The following is a 19,999-nucleotide window of genomic DNA, read 5'->3' on the forward strand; positions in this document are numbered from 1 at the left end:
GCAGTTTAAGTTTCTATGTAAGCAAACCAAAGCCCAGCATAATCAGTAAAAGGAAACTGGAAACTTTACCAATCAGAAACTGCCAACTAACCTCTAACTTGAGTCTTTCCACTCTAACCAATCACGCAGACTTTCTTGGTTCTCCTTCCGTGTTTGGCCTGTCTGTGCTGTCCATGCTGCTGGCTCACGCTTTATTTACGCTTCATTCTTGCCTTCTCTCTTGGCCTGATAAGGCCTGGATTTGTGTCAAGTATACAATTTGGGACTTTCCTGTGCGATCTCTCTGGCTCAGAGTGCTGCCTGATTCATGAATTGTTCTTTGCTCAAATAAACTCTGTTAAATTTATTTTGTCTAAAGTTTTCCTTTTAATAAGTGGGCAGCTCTAGGAAGGGTATGGCCTTAGATGAGGTGACTCCGAGTATCAGGAGGGCCTGACAGCTGAAGGCTGTTGGCTAATGATACTTCCAGGAGCTGGGGCAACAAATCCTTCTGTACGGGGGAATCTGGGCAGCACAGCATGATGTCCACCCCACGAGGAAACTGAGGCTTGGGGAGGTGAGGTTACTTGCACAAAGACAGAGCTTATAGGTAGCACAGCTAGGGTACCTGTTTCTAGATGGTGCTTAAACCTGAGTGCTGGCCAATACTCCATTTTGTCTTTGTCTATTCCACAATGTTCTTGGGGCATTATGCAAACAAATCACTTATTCAATTATTAAGGTAGTTGTGTATTCATTAGCCTTCAACAAAATTATTCTACAAATATATATTGAGTGTAGATCACGCACCTTGTATGGTGCTGTGCACTTTAGGACATGTTGGGACCTATTCAGACATGGTCCCTACCCTCATAGAACTCATGCTTTATTCACTGCCTTCTCTCTTGGCCTGATCAGGCCTGGATTTGTGGCAAGTACACAACTTGGGCTTTCCTCTGCGACCTCTCACTGTGAGTGAATCACTTCCTCACACGGTTTCTGTTCAGCTTGGTGTCTGAGATGAGCCAGGACTGGGTGCAGCTGCAGCTCATGGCAGGCGGCCTCCTGGTCGCCCCTGGCTTGATGGGGAGACATCCAGCTTCCCTGAGCCATGGGGGCCGTCGGAGGCGAGCCTGTCTCCACACAGATAATGGCTTGCATGTGTGCACCCCTGGTCTGCGGCTGCTTTTCTGCTTGTGGGTCATTTTCTATGCCTGTGGTGAAATGTGCAGACTGTAATTGTCAATGAGATAATTGGATATTTTTCTGTTGTTTAAGCTGAAAGGAAACCCAATCAAAGCTAGAATCAAATTCCCTCCCTTCTCCCATTTCCCAAGAGAAATCCACAGAAACACAGGGTGTGACCTTGAGAAGACAGAGGGACAATGATTCAATAGTTATTTTTAAGAAGAAAGGTTGGATTTAGCTTCCCAGACAGTGCTGGGAACTGGGATCATAGAGGCATTGGATGTTGTTGCTGGGAGCTTCCGCAGAGCACATATATGCAATCCCTTCATTATAAGATGGGGGAAACTGAGGCCCAGAGGAGGGGATGAAACTGTCACAATCCTCTTCAGGCCCCTTCCCCACATTGTGGAGTCTTGCCTTCCCTGGGCTGTGTTTCTTGAGTTTTTCTCCCACTCAGCCTCCAGTAGACCCTGGAGGCTTCCTGCCCCAGCGGAATTCTCATGTAGCGATTATCTGTGACAGAGAAAACAATTTCATTCATTCATTTGAATGAGATTTACTTTGGACTGAGAACTCACTTTGAGCCAGGCCCTGGGTAGGCTGGTAGTGACTTATGTGTATGTCATCTTCTCTACTCAATGATAAATGTCTTGAGGACCTGAGGGTCAAATTCATGTTTGATTCATATTTGTGCTCCTGGCTGTGATTACAAAACATATGGTAGGAGCTCAATAAATGGTTGTTGAATGAGTAAGTGTTTAATAAATCCTTGATGAATGAACGACAAACCCTTGGCTAGGGAGTCTCAGGTGATGGTGAGAAATGAAGTTAAATGGCTCAGTTTTTGTTCCTTTCTCCACGGCACTCTTCTGTCTTCAGCAAGCTAATCTCATGTGTTTTGGTAGATAACTGCTGCTGGGAGGGAAAGGGTAAGCTAGAGAGTTATCTTGATTAATTTAAATAGTCTCTCTGAGTGAGAGTTAAAGATTTAATTGGTTGAAGGAGTCAAAGAATTGGAGAGACATTTTATTTCTTCTGAAAAAGAGTAATTTAGAAATATTTTTGGCCTTTGCTTTTAAGTTCACTGGAAAAAACAGTCTGCCATCCCATCATCAAGTTTCTTGCAGGAGAGCGCAGTGCAGTGGGAGCATGAACTAGGATCTGGGGCCAGCCTTCCACTAACTGGCTGTGTGTGTGTCCTCAAACAATCCCCCCTCTCTGAGCTTTAGTTTCTTCATCTGAGGATGAGGAGGTGGACAAAGGTATGCTCAGGGTCTCTTCCAGCTCTAACATTCTAGAAGTCTATGAGTGACTTTTGGATTGTCTGGTCCATTTGGTGGACCGAAATATCCTACTTTAGTGCTATAGGCTTGGGAAAGCAATCTCATTGACTAAAACAAGATCTTTCCATTCTATCCTATGACATGCAAATGGGGTCTAGTGTTTGCCTTGTGACTCGGATGGAAATTGCAAGGAACAGTAATTTAGGAGCCGTCCTAGAATCTCAGGGTGTGTCCTGTTCAGGTTTAATGGAAGCCCCTTGGTATAGCCAGGAGAAGTGTTCTGAGGAGGGTGGGTGCCCTGCTTTGATGGAATATGACACAGGCGAATCCTGGGTCCTGGTGCTCTAACACGCTTCAGTATTCGATTTCAGTCATTTTCAACTTCACCAGCACCCCTCGGGCTACACTTAGAAACTTGCCACTTCCCAGCACATGAGTCCACGCCTCTGCTCCTTTGCACATGGTATTTCTTTTGTCTGAAATTCTGTCCTCTTCCAATTCTGCTTCTTTTCCTGGTGAACTTGAGGGCATCCTTTGAGGACTGGCCTGGGAAAGCTACAGAGATGCCCTAGCTTGGGTTAAGTATCCCTACTCTGTGCTCCCATAATCCTCTCTGTTGACTTCAAAATGCCAAATGTGGTATAATGAGCAATACTTTTTGTTTATAATCACTCAGCAAATGTTTATCGAGTGCCCATGAAGTGCCAGGCACTGTTCTACGTGGAGGGACCGTGTCACTGTACAGTAAAGAACCCCGCCTCATGGAGAGCATGTTCGCATCTCCCCGCTGCAGTCCCAGCGCCCAGCCCAGTGCCCGGCCCACTGGAGTGCTTGCTAAGTTCAGGAGGCCGTTTCCAAGTGTGTTTGATATAGTAAAGCATTCCTTTACAGAGAACTCCCCACTTCACACAACAGTGGAATACAGTAAAGCAGAGAAATCCAAATTCTGGATTTGGAAGAATTTTTAATTAAAATTCCATTCTAAGTGACAAGAAATTAAAATGAGACAAGAACAGAGTAGGCATAGATTTCTACATATTATTGACCCAAGAGTTTTAGGGGACACTGGATACCAGGTCAGTAGGACAAGCTGGGGATGAGGAACTGGTGCCACTAGCTGGTGGCCAGGGCCCAGGTCTGCTCAACTGGGGAAACTGTTCCCTTTGGCATCTCAAGGTCAGGCACAGAGACCTTCCCCTGGTGATGGGCTTTGGGGAGTGAAGGGGGCAGTGCAAGAGGTGTGGGTGGAGGGAGGCAAGGCCATGAGCGGGTGCAGAGACCCCAGGCAGGCAGAGTCCTGAGAGGGCCACACCCACTGAGTCACCACTTACACGCGCTCCAGGGCTTCCTGCTCTAGTGGTGCTTCCGCTGCAGATTCATCAGAGATCTGTGGTCACGAGGCCAGAACCAACGGTTCTGTCCTGCAAGTCAACAGCATGCACCCCATTCTCTCTCAGAAAGAAATGACTAGACACACCGCAGTCTTCAAGTGATCACAGGCTTTTAAAAAGGGCACTGATATGTCATAAGAGCAGTTTTACGTGGGAAGAGCCCCAGCTTTGGATTTGAGGGTTTGAATATCAGCTAAATTGCTGAAGACCACCAAAGAACGTAACATAATAGTTAAGACAAAGGCTCTGGTCTCACATTGCCTGGACTTTCGTTTCTACTTACCCGCTGTGTGATGTTGGCCAAGTCACTTAATCAGCAAAACTCAGTTATGGGAACTTCATAGGATTGTTTTGAGGGGTAAGTGAGCTACTATGATTGAATCAAGCACTTAGCACACTACCCAGAATTAATAAGCACTCAACCAATTTTAGCTTATGACCACTGTTAGCAGTGAGATCTTGAACAAGTTATGCAATGCCTCTAGGCCTCAGTTTCTACATCTGTAAAATGGGATGCCAATCATCAAACCGCTGTGAGGGCTGAAGCAGAGGGTGCTTGGTACACAGAAGGTACTGTATAGCTGGTAATTGCCTCCCTTTTCGTTGTGTGGGGGCTTAATTCCCTCTGACTTTCAAGCAGTCCTGGGGAAATATTTTGGGGAGTGTATCGTTTCACAGTTCAGTGTCTTAGTATGAGACTTTGCTACCACCCCAACTCCACCCTGGATAATTTCAGCTTAAAAAATGTCATCCGGCTAGTAGCCTGGTATGTTGAGATGATTGTGGTTACATCTGGCTTTGCGTTTGGAGTCTACTAGACTCCAGATAGTTCAGATTTTAGGACTTGGTCACCTCATTCCAGATGTCTAGGGAAGCCTCCATCAGAGAGCAATGAGCAGGGCTACTTGGGGAGTAGGCTTTTGCTGGGAACTGGGCAGGACTCCTGGGAGCCACGTTCTCTGTCTGGGGTGCCCTCCCTGCTCCTCAGGCAAGGTGACAATTTTACAGCATCAGGTTCAGATTCCAGGTCACCATGGAAACCAAGGAAACCAAACCCTAGTCCTGGCCCCTGGCCCCTCCAGTTCCTTGGCCAAAGACCCTACAGGCTCCTGACTGTGGTGGTTTTCCATCATGAAGGGAATGTGACTCATTGCCAGTCCATCTGCTTTGACCTCAATTTTCGGTTCCCTTCCTCTGTGTAAGTCATAGGATCACTCGTCTGTACTTGCAAGGGAGAGATTTCATGCATGGTGAGATGGCAGCTGGAAGTTCATGGCTGAGGACAGTTGAACCAGTGGGAGTTGGGAGGGGCAGGGGCAGCAGGCAGCCCCCACTGCACAGCCGGAGCTGCCTTGTTTAACCAGACTTTTTATGTTGGGGTCAGGTAGCAAATCCAATAGGAGAGGTCGAGCCCAGAGAGGCGGAGAGCTAATGACAGGGAGTCAGGCGAGCTATGCAATTATGGGATGTTCGGCGCTCACACAGTCCAAACCTTAATGAGCCACAGTGCCTAGACTCCAAAATTGAGAAGAGCAGCTTATTATGTGGCGGCACAGTGACCACGGCTGGGAATAGCCAGGCTCGTGGCGGGGCCATGTGGGGTTCACCAGGCCTGGTCTCCTCCCTGGGAAAGCTTGGGCCCCCTTTGCTTGGGTTCTCTGCAGGGCCTGTCCCCCACTTGTGCTGTGGCCTTGTGTTCCCCACTTGTCATAGTGCCTCACCCTGAAACCAAACAAAATGAAAACCAGCTTCTCCCTGGATGTGTTTCCTATCTCAGCAAGGGCAGCTCCAGGAGAAACCCGGGTCCTTTCCCCTCTTTCCCTGTCCTATCCTGTATTCTCGCTTGCAGATCCTCTGCTTCCTCCTCTCCCACGCCACTGCCTTAGTCGGGGCTTCTATCTCCTCTCTCTGCTCTGGAACCAGCGTCTCCCGACAGGCCACCCTCCTGTCTAGTATCAAACCCTGCTCTGGTCCATTTTCTACTGACTCTTTGCACAAATATTGCCACTTCCCTGATCTAAAATCCTTTCAGTGGCTCCAAATTGCCTTTGGGATTAAACCCTAATTTCTAATCCTAGCATTTGAGGTCTTTGGTCCACTGGGCCCCCGTCTTTCTTCAGACCCCTTCCTGGCCACTCCCTCAGAGGCCCTGATGCTTTAGTCCAATAACTCTTCTTGCCATATTTTTATTTTTGTGCCTCTGGGCCTTTGTACATGGTGTCCCCTCTTTGTGGATGTCCTTCTGCCCTTGCTGTTCTGGGCAATCCTCTCCTCTAAGAACCAGGGCAAATGTTACTTCCTTTGTGTAAATATTCCCAGGCAAAGTCAAGCCCTCTTTCTCCTGTGATCCTAGGCTATCCTGCTCACAGCTTCTTGACAGCAGTGTGGTGTTTTGTTGATAAAAGCCGAAAGTCTGGACTGTAGAGGCCTGGGTTTGAGTAATGGCTCTGCCACTTACTTACCACGTGACCTCTCCTGACAGAAGTTTCCTCGTCTGTAAATGGGGGTAATAATAGTATTTCTCTTGCAGGGCTGCGGGCAGGATTCGAGGAGATAATGTACACAGAGGGCTTGGACACTGCCCGGAACTCCTCACTGGAACTCAACACATTAGCTACTGTTGTAATTATTACCAGATTAGATTGTGGGTGGTTTCTTGCCTGTTTTGGATCTTGGCTGAGCTCTGTGAGGGCTGGGATTTTCTCCTGTTCATCTCTGTAGCCTCAGCATCTAGCACAGGCCTGGTTCTGAGCAGGTCACAGAACATACCAGGAGACCAGGGCTCCAGGCCTGGCTCCAGCGTGTACTGACTGTGGGACCCGGGCCAGGCAACTTCTCCTGGCCTCTGCATCTCAGGGCCCTTTTGGAGGGCGGAGCTGCCAGCGCAGCCCAAGGTGAAAGATCTTTTTTCCCTGGAGTCTGCCCACAACTGGGGATAGAGAAGCCTGGGTCGGAGCCTGAGTCTTGGGGGTGGAGCAGGGCTTGGGGGAGGAAAGGGGTCCAGGTGGTCGGGGCTGATGGAGAGTTCTGGAGCTTGGCAGACGGTGTAGCAGCCGGCTCTCGGAAACCCTCTAGTGGTGAGTTCTGTACTCTCACCTCCCTTCACAGAACCACACAGAGGCATCAGGATGGCAACGGACACATTAGATCTGTGAATTCTCCTCAATGTCCACTCTGGCAAAGGAAAATTCCTTAAAGTAGGGAGGAGAGGAGACTAGGAAAGACAAAGCTAACCCCTTTTTAGTCTGCACATCAAGTCCCATGTTACTGCCATGAAGGTTGAACACAAGTAGAAGGAGTAGCTGAATTGGTACATGTGAAAATGCATTTATAATTCTTACCTGGCTGCACTACATGGGATGTTTGGACAGGACAGGTTTTCATAAAGCAGGTTAGTGTGGTATTTAGGAACTCAGTGTCTGGAGTCCAGGGAGCTGGGTTCAGGGCCAAACTTTGCCACTTATGAGCTGTGTGATCTCAGATAGGTTATTTAACCTCGCTAAGCTCCGGTTTCCTCATCTGTAGAAATAAGATCGTAAGAATACCCTCCTCACAGGGTCATCGTGAAGACTAACTGAGGTAATACATGCGTATCAGTCCATATGACAAATGGCACAGGGCTCACCCTTACGAAATGTTACCATAATGATTATGGATTTTATCTCCCTTGACTCTCATACCCCAATAAGACAGACAGCACGACAACATAGGGTATTGTTATTCCTATTTGATAGATTTGTAAACCTAATTCAGTTCCATAAAGAGACACTGAGCATCTTCAGTGTGTCAGGTCTGGTGCTAGGGGCGGTATGTAGGGAGGACAGGACAGACACAAGGCCTGCTCTGCCTTGACTGGTGGATAAAGCAGACATTTATTACAAGTAAACAGTTGAGACCAGTGTATAACAGTGGAAAGACAGGGTACTGCAGGCATGTAGGACACAGGGAGATAAACTTGTTGAGATGTCAGAGAAGCCTCCTTCAGAAGAGACATTTAGGCCAAGACTTCAAGGATGGGTAGGAGTCAGCGAGGTGGGGGAGGAGGTGGGGAGAGAGGGACCAGCACGTGAAAGGCTGGGAGGCTGGGAGTCACAGCAGAGGGACTGAAAGAACTCCGTGTGGCTGGAGGTACAGCAGGTGTCACGTGCAAGGGAACACAGCTATCGAGAGGTGGGCGTGGGAGGACGACACAGGTGATGGCCCCTAAGCAGGTGTTCTTTCTGACGGTGCATATACACATGCATTACCCTTTTTAGAGGTTAAAAAATCAAGCATTCATGAGTTAATGAAAGGCCAGCGAGTGTTGATGATATCTTCCGTCAGTCAGGGGGCACCTAAAATGCTGGAGTTTGACAGAGTTAACAAGATATAGCTCTGAGTCATCAGAGGGAAAGCAACTGTCAAATGCACATATTGGCGCACTGGACTGGAAACAGTTACCTGGAACCAAATTCAGGTTCCCCAGCTTTCTGAAACAGAAACAACAACAAGCTTCATTAGGGGGCTGGACAGACCGGGGAGGTGGTGAGAGCACAGGCTTTGGAGCCAGACAGACCTGGGCTGAAATTTTGGCACAGTCATTGACCAGCTGTAGGAACCTCTCTGAGTGGCAGTTTTCCCTCCTCTGTAAAATGCAGACACTAAACAGTATTTCTATGGACACAAGTTAGATATTGTATGTGCAGGTATTTGATATGTGCCTGGTATGTGGAAGGTACTCAATAGTTTCTTTTATAGCATGCTTGGAACTATGCTACATTAAAATTTTTGTTAGAGGAGCCAAATCTCTTCTCTACCCTCAAACCCTCCTATGGTTGGAGAGAGGGCCACAGCCTGAAGAAATGGACATGACAGAGTGACTGTAGTGCCATAATCCATGCTCCCTTCACAAATTACTCCCAGTATTAGCTTTGGGGTGTATTGGTGGGCTCCATTTTGTCTTTCCTAGCACCAATGGGGTTATCTGAAATGTAGGATTCACTCTTACCATGTTATACTGAACAGTTTAACTAACAGAAAATAATATGGAATTCACAGACCAAACATTAAGTGGGTAGGATGAATAGTGATAAAGGAGATTTCTGGGTAATGTCCATTGGAAAACGCTTTCCCAGTGGAGCAGCTTGGAGCAGAGGGTCGGTGCAAGGAGATAGGTGAGAACACAGAGGCCGTTCCCAGCGCAGGTAGATGCAGGAGGCATTTTGCAGAGGCCACTGAGGGAGAGAAAACCTCCTTCCTGTTTCTGGTGTTGCACAGATGGGTCAGTGGCAGTCAGGAACAGGGCCGCTGTGAGCTGCTCAGCACCGTACACCGGGGTAGGATCTACACGTACCTAGAATGTGAACTTGGAGTGCCGAGGGATGGAGAGATGGAGAATCGTCTGCCATTTAAACAAAAGCCCCGATGCACAGAGAGGCCTGTGCTGATGCAGCTCAGCCTGGGATTCAGAAGCAGGATGAAAACACTGGAGACACTGAAAAAGATCAGAGTAGCAACATTTCCCTTTGTCACACTTGGCTGGGGCCTCACCAGTGCCTTGTGCGGAGGGGCTGGATGTTAATAGCCTGACCATGCTGTAAAATATTTATAGCTTTCTGCATAAATAATTATGCCTCAATTAACTGTTTAGTAAACAGTTTATAGTTCACTGCATAACAAAGGTTAAGTCATTCTAAACTAATGTGTGTTGTTTTTATAAAGCCCTCAGTGAGAGAGTCTTCCAGGTTGGGCTGTAGAGGAGTGGATGGGCTAGGTGGACCCAGCCTACATCTGGCGACAAGAGTCCTTGGAGGACATGGGAATTATCCTGTTTACTCAGAGTAAAACCCAAAGTGCTTACAATGGCTTCCAAGGCCCTATGAGATCTTCCTTGATCCCTTCTCTGAGCTCATTCACTCATCTTTCCATTGCTTACTCTACTCTAGCCACACTTATCTCCATACTGTCTCTCAAGCAAACCGGGCATACTCCCTTTCAGGGCCTTTGCACTAGCTGTGTCCTCTGCCTGCAACGCTCGGTACCCATGTTTCAGCATGGCTAATTCTTTTACTCCCTTGCGGTGTTTGCTCAAATCTCAGCTTCTCAATGACCTCTACCCTGACCACGTATTTAGAGTGGCGATTACTGCCCCGCTTCCCACATGAGTGATCTTGGTCCTCTTTATTCTACCTCTACTTTTTAACAGAAATTATCTGCTTTTAAAATACTGTATACTTTTTAATTTATTATGTTTATTGTTATTGTCTGTTTTCCCTGCTATCATGTACCCTCCACAGGAGCTTGGGATGTTGGCTTGTTTTGTTTACTAATATATCCTAAGCAGCTAGAACAGTTCCTGGCACATATTTGGCACTAAGTAAATATTTGTTGAATGAATGAATAAATATTCAGAGTGAGACTTGTGAGAGTATGAAATGAAGTCCAGTAGGAGGGACTGGACTTCTTGAAAAGAAGAGACAGAAGGTCTATTAGCTTCCACACGTCTTGAACTGTGTTTTCTATCACTGTGGCTTCCATCACTGTGGCTTCCACACTTGGTTCTCCCATCCGTTCAGCTGCTCAAGTCGAATAATCTGGGTCTCATCTTTGATGATTCCCTCATCATCTGTATGAATCAGAGTACAAGTCTTGTTGATTTTATCTTCTCAGTTATTCTGGAAGGATTGCTGTCCAAAACCACTTCTGCCATCAGAGCTTCTTCTCACCTTATACTTGAAAATAATTTTGGATGAATGTAAAATCCTTGGTGCAAACTTCATTTTCTTGAGTATTTGAAATATGAAACTCTACTTTTTTCTGGTATAAGTATTGCTTCAAAAAAATCTGCATGTACTTATTTCTAGATGCACAAAGGATTCCCTCTTTTCTCCCTCCCCTCCTTCCTCCTTCTCTCCTTCTTTCCTTCCATCCTTCCATCCTTCCTTCTTTTCTTCTTCCCTCTCTCCTTCCCTTCCTACTTCCCTCCTTCCTTCTTTCTTTCCTTCCTTTTCTTTCTTTTCTCTTGTCCAATAATCTTATTAGAACATGTCTTGCATGTTTGTTTTTATGTATGTAGTATGCTCTTTCAATCTGTATTTTTAAATCTTTTCCCCCACCAGGAAAGTTTTCCTGACTTAAGGTTCTTTGTGTTTATTCTGTTTCCATGCATTGGGTTTCTTTCTCAGGAACTTTTATCTATTGGATCTTCTTTATCTATCTTTAATATTTGTCACTTTCTCTTAAATTCTTTTTATCTCTTTCTTCATTTTTTATTTTTAAAATTTTCTTCATTTTTGCATTTGATTTTCTTAAGCCATTATATTACTTGCTTCTTCTTGTTTAGTCTTTGTTTCTCAAATAACTTTCTCACTTTTATTTCTAATTCTTCCCTGAGTTAGGACATCTCCTTTCTGAGACTTTGTGCTTCTTTTTCATGTCTTACATAATTTTCTTAAAATTTTAAGCTTATTTTGAAATAGTAGGTTATAGTTTTCATCTTTTTTGTGAGATTTTTTTTCCTGGCATTTCCTAATTGTAGAGATATTATTCTGCTATTTATTCCCTTTTTAAAATAACTTGTGCAGGATGAGACTTCAATAATTTTCTGTTGCACATTTTTAAGTACAGTTAGTTTTCACAAACCTTTGGAGGGAGGCAGGTTCAGGAAAACTCTTGTAACTTCACAGAATTCCATTTTCTTTTATTTGAGTGTAGAGTCCACAAATATGGTGAACTGCTCTCTGAGCATTCCTAGCTCTCCTTCCTTCCCTCACATTGATCCCAATATCTCTTTCCTTTGCCTTTGTTGTCCCTGTCCCACTCAATTCTGATTCCACTTCCAGAAGTTTCTCCATAATGTGGTGCTTTGTTGTGAAGAGATTCTTGGTGGGTCATTTTGAGAGGGGACACCGTGACCTCACCTGTATTGGAAGGGCAGACCCCCTTCTAGTTTCAGCTGCTGTTCTCACATCCTCATACTGTGCTTCCCAGTAAATATCCAGTGGCATTTTGGGTTCTCCTTTCTCATGTTCATCAGATACCACCTTTTTGCTTCCCCTTTCTTTCTCTTCGTCTTACAAGAGGATACCAAGTGGTCTTACAGCTGCTGGTGGTTTGACCCCACTTGCTTTTATTTTGAGGTATGTGGGTCTACCTTACCACCTAGTTTTGTGATAAGTGTTACCCATGGGGGGTTGTTATCTAGTTGCTCTGCCAGTTTTTATGTGAGGATCTGGAGAGATTGAAAATCTCTGCTGCCACCACTGCCATCTTCCCAGAATTTTCTTCATTTTCTTTGACCTTTAAGTTAAAAAGTTCTGATCATACAACTGCTTTATTAGAATTGCCTTAATAGTAACTAACACATGTAATATTGCCTGTCAAGCATTTCGTATATTTGTGTGCATGTCTGTGTGTGTGTGTGTGTGTGTGTTTGTGTGTGTATACATATAAAATCACAAAAAGCCTAGGCATTAGGTACTTTCATCTTTCCCCATTTGCCAATGAGGCAATTGGAGCACAGAGAGGTTATGTAACTTGCCCAAAGCTACACAGTTAGTGAGTGCAGAGCTGGGATTTGAATCCAGGCAATCCAGCTCTAGAGTTCATGCCCTAGTGGGAGCAGTGGTACCCAACAGAAGCCACAGTGATGTGAAGAAGACCCAGTGGCACACCTGGTAGTGGGTGGTACGATGGTACCTAGAAGAGGTAGCAGTATGAGAAGAAGGGGTGACTGTGGCAGCCTGAGATATCTAGTAGAGCCCAGAGAGTATGACATTCACCAGAAGGAATGGCAGCCATGCTGGGTGGACATGGCAGGGAACAGCAGCTATGGTCACACCCAGTGTAAGCGTGCTAAAGGAAGAAAGAGTGGCAGAATCATCTGGTTCCATCTTGTGATTGGCTGAACCAGTTTTTTGTTTTTTGTTTGTGGGGAAACATGTATGAGATGAACTCTGGGCACTCCTGGAAACACTCATCATGATGGGATAAGAGCAAAGTCGGGCTGTGTTTGTTTATGTCTACTTCTTCTACTAGGCTGCATGAGCTTCCTAAGGGCGGGGATCACCAGCACAAGGGAGGGCACATAGTCAGCGTCAACAGTATTTCATTGAATCAGGTTGACCAGGAATTGCCTGGGAGACACTGCTTAATATTTTGAATCTTTTTGAACTGGTTGAGAATATTCTAGATTTGTTAATAGTATCATGTGGGACAGGCACTTCCCAAGGGCTCAGGTATATATATCCATGCCTCACTAGATCACTGTTTGCCTTTAAGTTCAGGCCAGATTCTGAGAGTTGGGACAATGGTTGCTAAGGGTCCAAGCTCCACCCAACCAGAGCATTGCTTAGTGGAAAACAGGAACGTTTGTTTGTATAATGTCTTGTATGGTTTTTTATGGTTTGTCTGGTTTTATGGACATCTGCTTCCAGTATTTTTATTCAGAACCAAAAATTTTGTCGTGTCTTTTTGTGGGATCTAGTTACTTACCCAACACTTACACTTTTACCACAGGGCAGGGAACTCACTATGTCTGACTTCCCAGCCATACACAGAGTCCACACCTCCCTAAATGTAGTCTCGGAACGGAGGATGCAGTGGGTTCGGGGCATTCTTCTGTGCCAGTCCAGGACACTTGTGTCCCTCTTGTGTAACTTCCTGCAAGTTCAGAAAATATTTTCAGCTGGCTTGGCAAGGCTTATGATCCATCTCTCCCACGTAGTCTCAAGATTACTTGACTTAATTACAAATTTTTTGATACCTACTATGTGTCTGGCTTCATGCTGAGTGTAGGTGATACTGAGATGAATCAGACAATGCCTGCTTTTGAGGGTATGACAAAAGTCTGGTGGAGGAGAGACACAGGTGGGAAACTACATAGAGTGTCAGCAGCACACAGTCTCTGGAGTCAGGCTGCCTGCATGGAGTTCTGGCTCTCCTCAGTCATGTATCCGTTCTATACCTCTGTATTTTCATCTGTAAAGTGGAGATAATAAGAGTGTGCATCTAGTCAGGCTGTAAGAATAAAATAATGCATGATAAGGGCACAGCCCTTGGGGCACTGTAAGGGTTCAATAAATAGTAGTTATTGTTACTGATGAATTTTCTCTACTTTTGTTTCCTTGTCACTTCAGAACTACTTTGCATCCAGTTCGCTGTATATTTTTTAGATAACCACAACTACGTTATTAACCCAATGGTTTAGTTGTAACTTGGGCAGCTTGGGTGCAAAGCATTTTGGGAGAAGTTGGGCTGGGTGGAGGGCCCTTGAGCAGCTAACTCATTTTGCCCTTCACCTGCTGGTGGGCCTGAACCTCCCAATGTCCTCCCTGCTCTGGACCCAGGCAGGATGCGCTTGCTTGACAGGGCTGGGGACAAGCTACTGAGTGAGGTTAGGAGGAGACAGGGACCCCTGAGCTTACTAGTCTGCTTTGTTTCTTCTTCTCTGTACGTCTGGCTGCTGCTTAGGGAAAAAGAGGAGGTATGTGTTTAAACACTCTCTAGAAATAAAAGTTAATTTAAGCTCTTTCTTAAAGAAAACCAGATTCTTCTTTCCCCACTGGTGCCCTGTCCATCCTCATTTCTGAGGCTGTCACCGTGGTCCTGCAGCTGGCCAGCCTGGAGTGGCCCTGGCCTGAAAGCAGCAATTGTATCCCTGGGGCCCATCCTTTTTGTTCACCCTCCTCCCCAGAGCTGTAGGCAGAGTCAGGGGCTCACAGTTTCCCTTTATCTTCCTGTTCCTCATAGCAGCCCCTGAAATTTTTGCTTGGGAAAATGGTCTTCCCCATCTCCCTATGTTAAGGTTGCTCCTTCCTGCTCTCTGCTCCTCTGCATTTGTTTTGAGGGGTGGGCAGGGTGGGAAGCAGTAAAGTATAGACATAAAGATATTAAGAGCAGACTCTCAAGTGAGAGAGAATGGGTTCTCCCTTTTAGGGCTACTACTTTTTACCTGGGTGATTTTACTTCTTTGCATCTCACCTTCCTCATCTGTAAAATGGGGAGAATAATAATATTTAAGATCTAATGAAGACAATTGTCCGGGTGGGTAAATGAAATGATTCATGTAAAGCTCTTAGCATGGTGCTCAATACATGCTAGCCATTATTATATTTATAGTTACATTATAGGTGTTGAAGTGGTACATGTGGGGAAGGGCAACAAAGGAACTGACATTTTTGAGCATCTTCTTTGTGCCATGTGGGGTACCAGGCCCTTGACATTCACCCTTTAATTTAATTCTTCCATTCATCTTGTGTGGACGGTTCTATTACTATCTCTGTCTTACAGATAAAGAAATTGAGGCTGAACGAGGTTAATTCAGTAAGGTTGAGTAAGTAAGAAACTTACTCAAAACACTAATTTGTGACGTTAAAAGTCAGGACACTGGTTCTTCTGGTTGGGGAGTGACCAGAAGAGGGCGTAAGGGAGACTTCTAGGGTATTAGTAATAATTCTGTTTATCTGTTTGCTGGGTGCATGGATGTGTTGATCTTATGGAAATTTATCAGACTGTAGCTCAACATTATCATTTGTTCACTTTTATGAACATACGTTAAATTTCACTAAAATTTCAGAGAAAAGAAATACAACAAGCGGCAGCCTGAGGTCACAGAGATGATGGGAAGCAGAGCTAGCGCTTTCTACCCCCACGTGCCAGTGTGCGAGCCTGGATGGCTTGTGCCTGGCCAAGCCCCTCTCACGCCCACAGTCCTTAGACAATAGGCTGCTCAGTCCCAAGGAAGCGCTGGCTCCAGGTCTGTCTGTTCAGGTGGTTAAGGAAGGAGCTTGGTCACTCTGAGCCAGTCAGAGGGGCCTCAGAGACAGGGTCCCCTGAGGTAGCTAAGCACAGAAGGCACGGGTCTAAGGGGCTGTCCTGGGATTAGTCACTGGTGGACTCTAGGACAGATGATGGGGGCACGACTGGAAGGCAAAGGCAGTGAGGCTAGCAATGCTCTTTCCGCTGAGAGAATGACTTCTATCCCCTAGCCCAATTGGGGACCCCCTTTCCTTCCACTTCCAGGTTCTTTAGCCAAGTTGCGCCTACCGGTCCACTGGAGCTTGCTCCCCATACGAAGCCAGGAGACAGCCAGTCTCAGCTCGCGATATGGCTGCAGGAGATGCAAGGGGAGTGAAGTTCTTCCTGGGGGAAAAATTTCATCTGAACCCCTCCACCCATCCTGTTTTTTTAAAATAAACTTTTAAGCTTTAGAATAGTTTTAGATTTACAGGAAGTTACAAAGACAGTACAGAGAGTTCTCGCACATTGTACACCCAGTGTCCCTGCTTGTTAGTGTCTTCCATAACCAAGGCACATTTGTCACAACTAAGGACCCGGCATTGGTTCCTTACTATTAACTAAACTCCACACGTTACAGTCGTCTCTCCACATCCGTGGGGAATTTGTTCCAGCACCTCCATGGACACTCAATCCACAGATGCTCAAGTGCCATCTGTAAGAGGGTATACTATGTGCATAGAACCTGTGCACATCCTCCTGTGTACTTTAAATCATCTCTAGATTATTTATAATACCCAATAAAATATAAGTGCTATGTAAATAGTTGTTATACTGCATTGGTTTTTAATTTGTGTTCTTTCCTATTGTTGTATTATTATTATTTTTTTCATTTTGAATATTTTCAACGTGGAACCTGTGGATTCTGAAGGCTGACTGTTTTTGGATTTCACTAGTTTTTCCACAATGGTCTTTTTTGCTTCAAGATTCCACCCAAGACATCATATTAAGTTTAGTTATCACATCTCCTTAGTGTCCCTGGTCTATGACAGTTTCTCAGTCTTCTCTTGCTTTTGATGACCTTCGAGGTCTTGAGAAGTATTGGTCAGGTGTTTTGTAGAATTTCCCTCAGTTTGGGTTTGTTTGATGTTTCTGTCATCATGAAACTGAGGTTATGTGTTTTGGGAGGAAGAACTCCACAGGGTGGCATATCATATCATATCAGAGGTACATGCTCTCAACATGGCTTATCATTGGTGAGCATAACCTTGATCATTTGGAGAGGTAGTGTCTTCTAGGTTTCTCCACTGTAAAGTTACCTTTTTTTCTTCTCTTTCTATCCTCTTTCTTTGGAAGTGAGTCACTAACTGCAGCCCATGCTCAAGCCCCACACCCCTCTACTTTCAATCATCCAGTTTATGTGACATGAGACCTGTAAACACATGCACACTTATCCAGGTGTTAGGCAGGTAGAGAGATACACAAGCTCACGCCCAGACACACAGATGCAGGCATCCAGATAATACAGACAGACACCCAGATGAATTCATATCCACAAACAGACACTCATAGGCACAAACACTCAGCTCCTGGAGAAATCAATAGTTCTGTCATTTCACTTCTCCTACCAGCACAGTGATGAATCGACTAGGATTTTAATTAACACAGTTTCTCAAATCTCACTTTCTTCCTATTTCTCAAAGATCTTAAAGAGCAAGAACTGAGTATGCCTCCAGTGTGCATTAAAGGGTTTGGCAAATACACATGTTTGGGATCTCAGCAGGCCTCCTAGGATGGGCTCAGACCTCAAGTGTTGGTGGCTCTGACTCCCTTTTTCTCCCCTCCTGCCTCTTCCCTGGCTCTTTCCCCTCCAGGCTAGAGGTAAGGAGGTGCGAGCACTTCCATTCAGAGGATTCCAGAGCTCTTCTTCAGGGAGGTGTGCTGAGAGCCTGCCCCAGTACACAGGTTTCCTTTGTGCCAGGGGCTGGTTCCATTTAGCCATCTTCCAGCCCCACCAATCCCCACCTCTGCTGCTCTGCCTTGCCACCCTTCTGTAGCTTCCCAGGGCTTTCACTGTAAATGCCCAGCCCTATTCTGGCATTGAAGGCTTCTCACAATCAGGACCCCCATCCACCTTTCTGGTTTTCTTCCTCATGGCTCCCTTTCTTCTGGAATGTGGGACTGTAGTCCGAGGGACTTCCTCATTTTACCTTTGACTGCCCGACCCTCAAGTTTGCTCCCACTGTCTTGACATGTCAGAACCCTCCCTAGCTCTCTGAGCATCTCCTCCAGCACCTTCCCCTGCCCTCCAGCTGGAAAGGACAGCTTCCTCCCTTGAATTCCCAGAAGACCTTTACCCTGAGGGATGGCACTGACTCCACTTAGTTATTTGTGGACTTGTGTTTTAGCAAAAGTTCTTTTGGTTATAGGCAACAGAATTAACTCTTGGACTTATCTCCTACTCCCCAGATGATCCTGGAGTTTCTCCTGGAACAAGTGAAGTTGCTGCCATTACCATGTCCCCTGTGCAACCATCCTTGTCTCTGTGACTCTTGGTTCTAAGTTTCATGGTGTGGGGGAAGGAATTGAATTAGTGCAGCTTGGTTCAGGAGCCACCCCTGGATCAACCACCAACTGTAGCCGGGAGCGTTTTCACACCGCCAGACATGGCCACTGGTGGACCACCCCTATGTTTGGGAGGAGGGGCTCTTCCCTAAGAAAAGGGAACAGCAGAAGCTTGGGCAGCCACCCCAGGAGGTAGCTGATGTAACTTGTCTCTGCAACTGACAGAAAACGGAGGAGGGGATGCTGAGCAGACAAAGCAACCGATGTCCACTGCAAAGTGCTTATGGAGTGACTGAGTCAGTGCGGGAGTGACTGAGTCAGTGCCGGACTGAGTAGTTTATTTGTTGCCTCTTTGCAGCCCCTAGGTCAGTTTGCCTCCCAGTCATGTGTCTCCAGAACACAATGACCGTATGTTTTTTCATCCTCTATATCCCCTTTCCTATCATGTCAGTCTTGGGGCGCTCTCTGGGCAGCACGAATAGCGGAGGCATGTGAAGTCTTCTGCATAGGTATAGATGTATCCTAGGAAGTGCCTGGCACTTCGCCACACATTCGCGGACATGCAGTTACAGAGTGACTGATATATGTCGGGCACTGGCAACAAGCCAGACACAGTAACAACAGAATGTTATTAGTGCTCCAATGGAGGATGCAGGGGCCCTGGGAAGGAACTGGTGAGTTCTGGCTGCGGCTTTTCAGAGGCAGTGACGTGAGAGCTGGGCCTTGCAGGGTGAGTAGGAATCTGCCAAGTAGAGAAGGAAAGGGGATTTCAGTCTGAGAGAGAACTGAGTGTTCAAGGGCACAGGAGACTGTGAAAGAGAGTGCTGAGTGTGGGAAATGGGGAGGCTGAGTGTAGCTGGAGTGTGGAGAGCATGTTTATGGCAGGGGTGCTAAGGTCGGGGGAGATAGAAAAGGGAGCTGTGCAGGGAGGGAGGTTGGTGCCAGGTCATAGAAACTCTCCTGTCCTAGCCCCAGGAGTTTTGACTCATTCAGGTCCCAGCTAGCTCTCCGTCAGCTACTTCGGCCTCCTTGCTATTCCTCACACGTCTCAAGGACACTTCTGCCTCGGAGACTTTGCACTTGCTGTTTTCTCCCCTGGAACAGTTTACCCCCAGATAGCTACAGAGTTCCCTTCCTCATGTCCTTCAAGTCTTTGCTCAAATGTCTCTTTCTCAGTGAGCCTTTTCTGATACACTTATTTTAAATTGCAATGCCCACTTCCCTTTCCACCACCCGCACTCTCTAACCTTCTCTTTCGTTCCCTTTTACTTCCTGGCATTTACTACCTCCAACATATTATATACATTGCTTATTTATTTTGAAAATTGAATGCCTGCTCACTTGAATGTAACTTTTGGAAGGGAAGTGATTATTTGTTTGCTGCTATAGCCTGTCTTAGAATGATACTTGGCGCATGGTAGGCACAGGATACATAGTCGGAGAACGAGTGAGTGAATTGGTAGTAGGTACGGAATGCTTCAGGTGGTAAGATTAGGACAGAAATACTAATCAGAAGGCTATTAAAAGCCAAAAACAAAGGGAGTTGAGCTCAGCCTTAATTATTAACTATGCATGTTTTGTGTTACAAAATGATGACAAAATCCATTATTGTCTTCTTTTGTTTTGTTTTTAAGTTTTATTTTTAATTGACACATAGTAATTGTCTTTTAACTTCTCATTAGTTTGTCTTGATTCTTTAGGTAGATCAAAAGTTCGTTGAGAGTAGAGACTTGACATCTTCATCTCTACTTTTCCTTCAATGCCTGGAACTTACATGATATTAAATACAAGGCCCTTGACAAATGTTCAATGCTTCATTCATGAACTGTTATTACTAACTTTTATTTGACCCAATGAATTTTAGAGTGATTTTTATTT

General features: G+C 45.7%; 1 protein-coding gene across 1 annotated transcript in view; it reads left to right on the forward strand.

Annotated features, from left to right (window-relative positions):
• The window catches only part of INSC (INSC spindle orientation adaptor protein), a 128,273-nt gene that overhangs the window by 41,327 nt on the left and 66,947 nt on the right, over positions 1–19,999 (forward strand). The gene's annotated exons all lie outside the window — the stretch shown is intronic.

Source organism: Lemur catta, chromosome 7 (genome assembly GCF_020740605.2).
Source record: "Lemur catta isolate mLemCat1 chromosome 7, mLemCat1.pri, whole genome shotgun sequence".
In the NCBI taxonomy this organism is placed as follows: Eukaryota; Metazoa; Chordata; class Mammalia; order Primates; family Lemuridae; genus Lemur; species Lemur catta.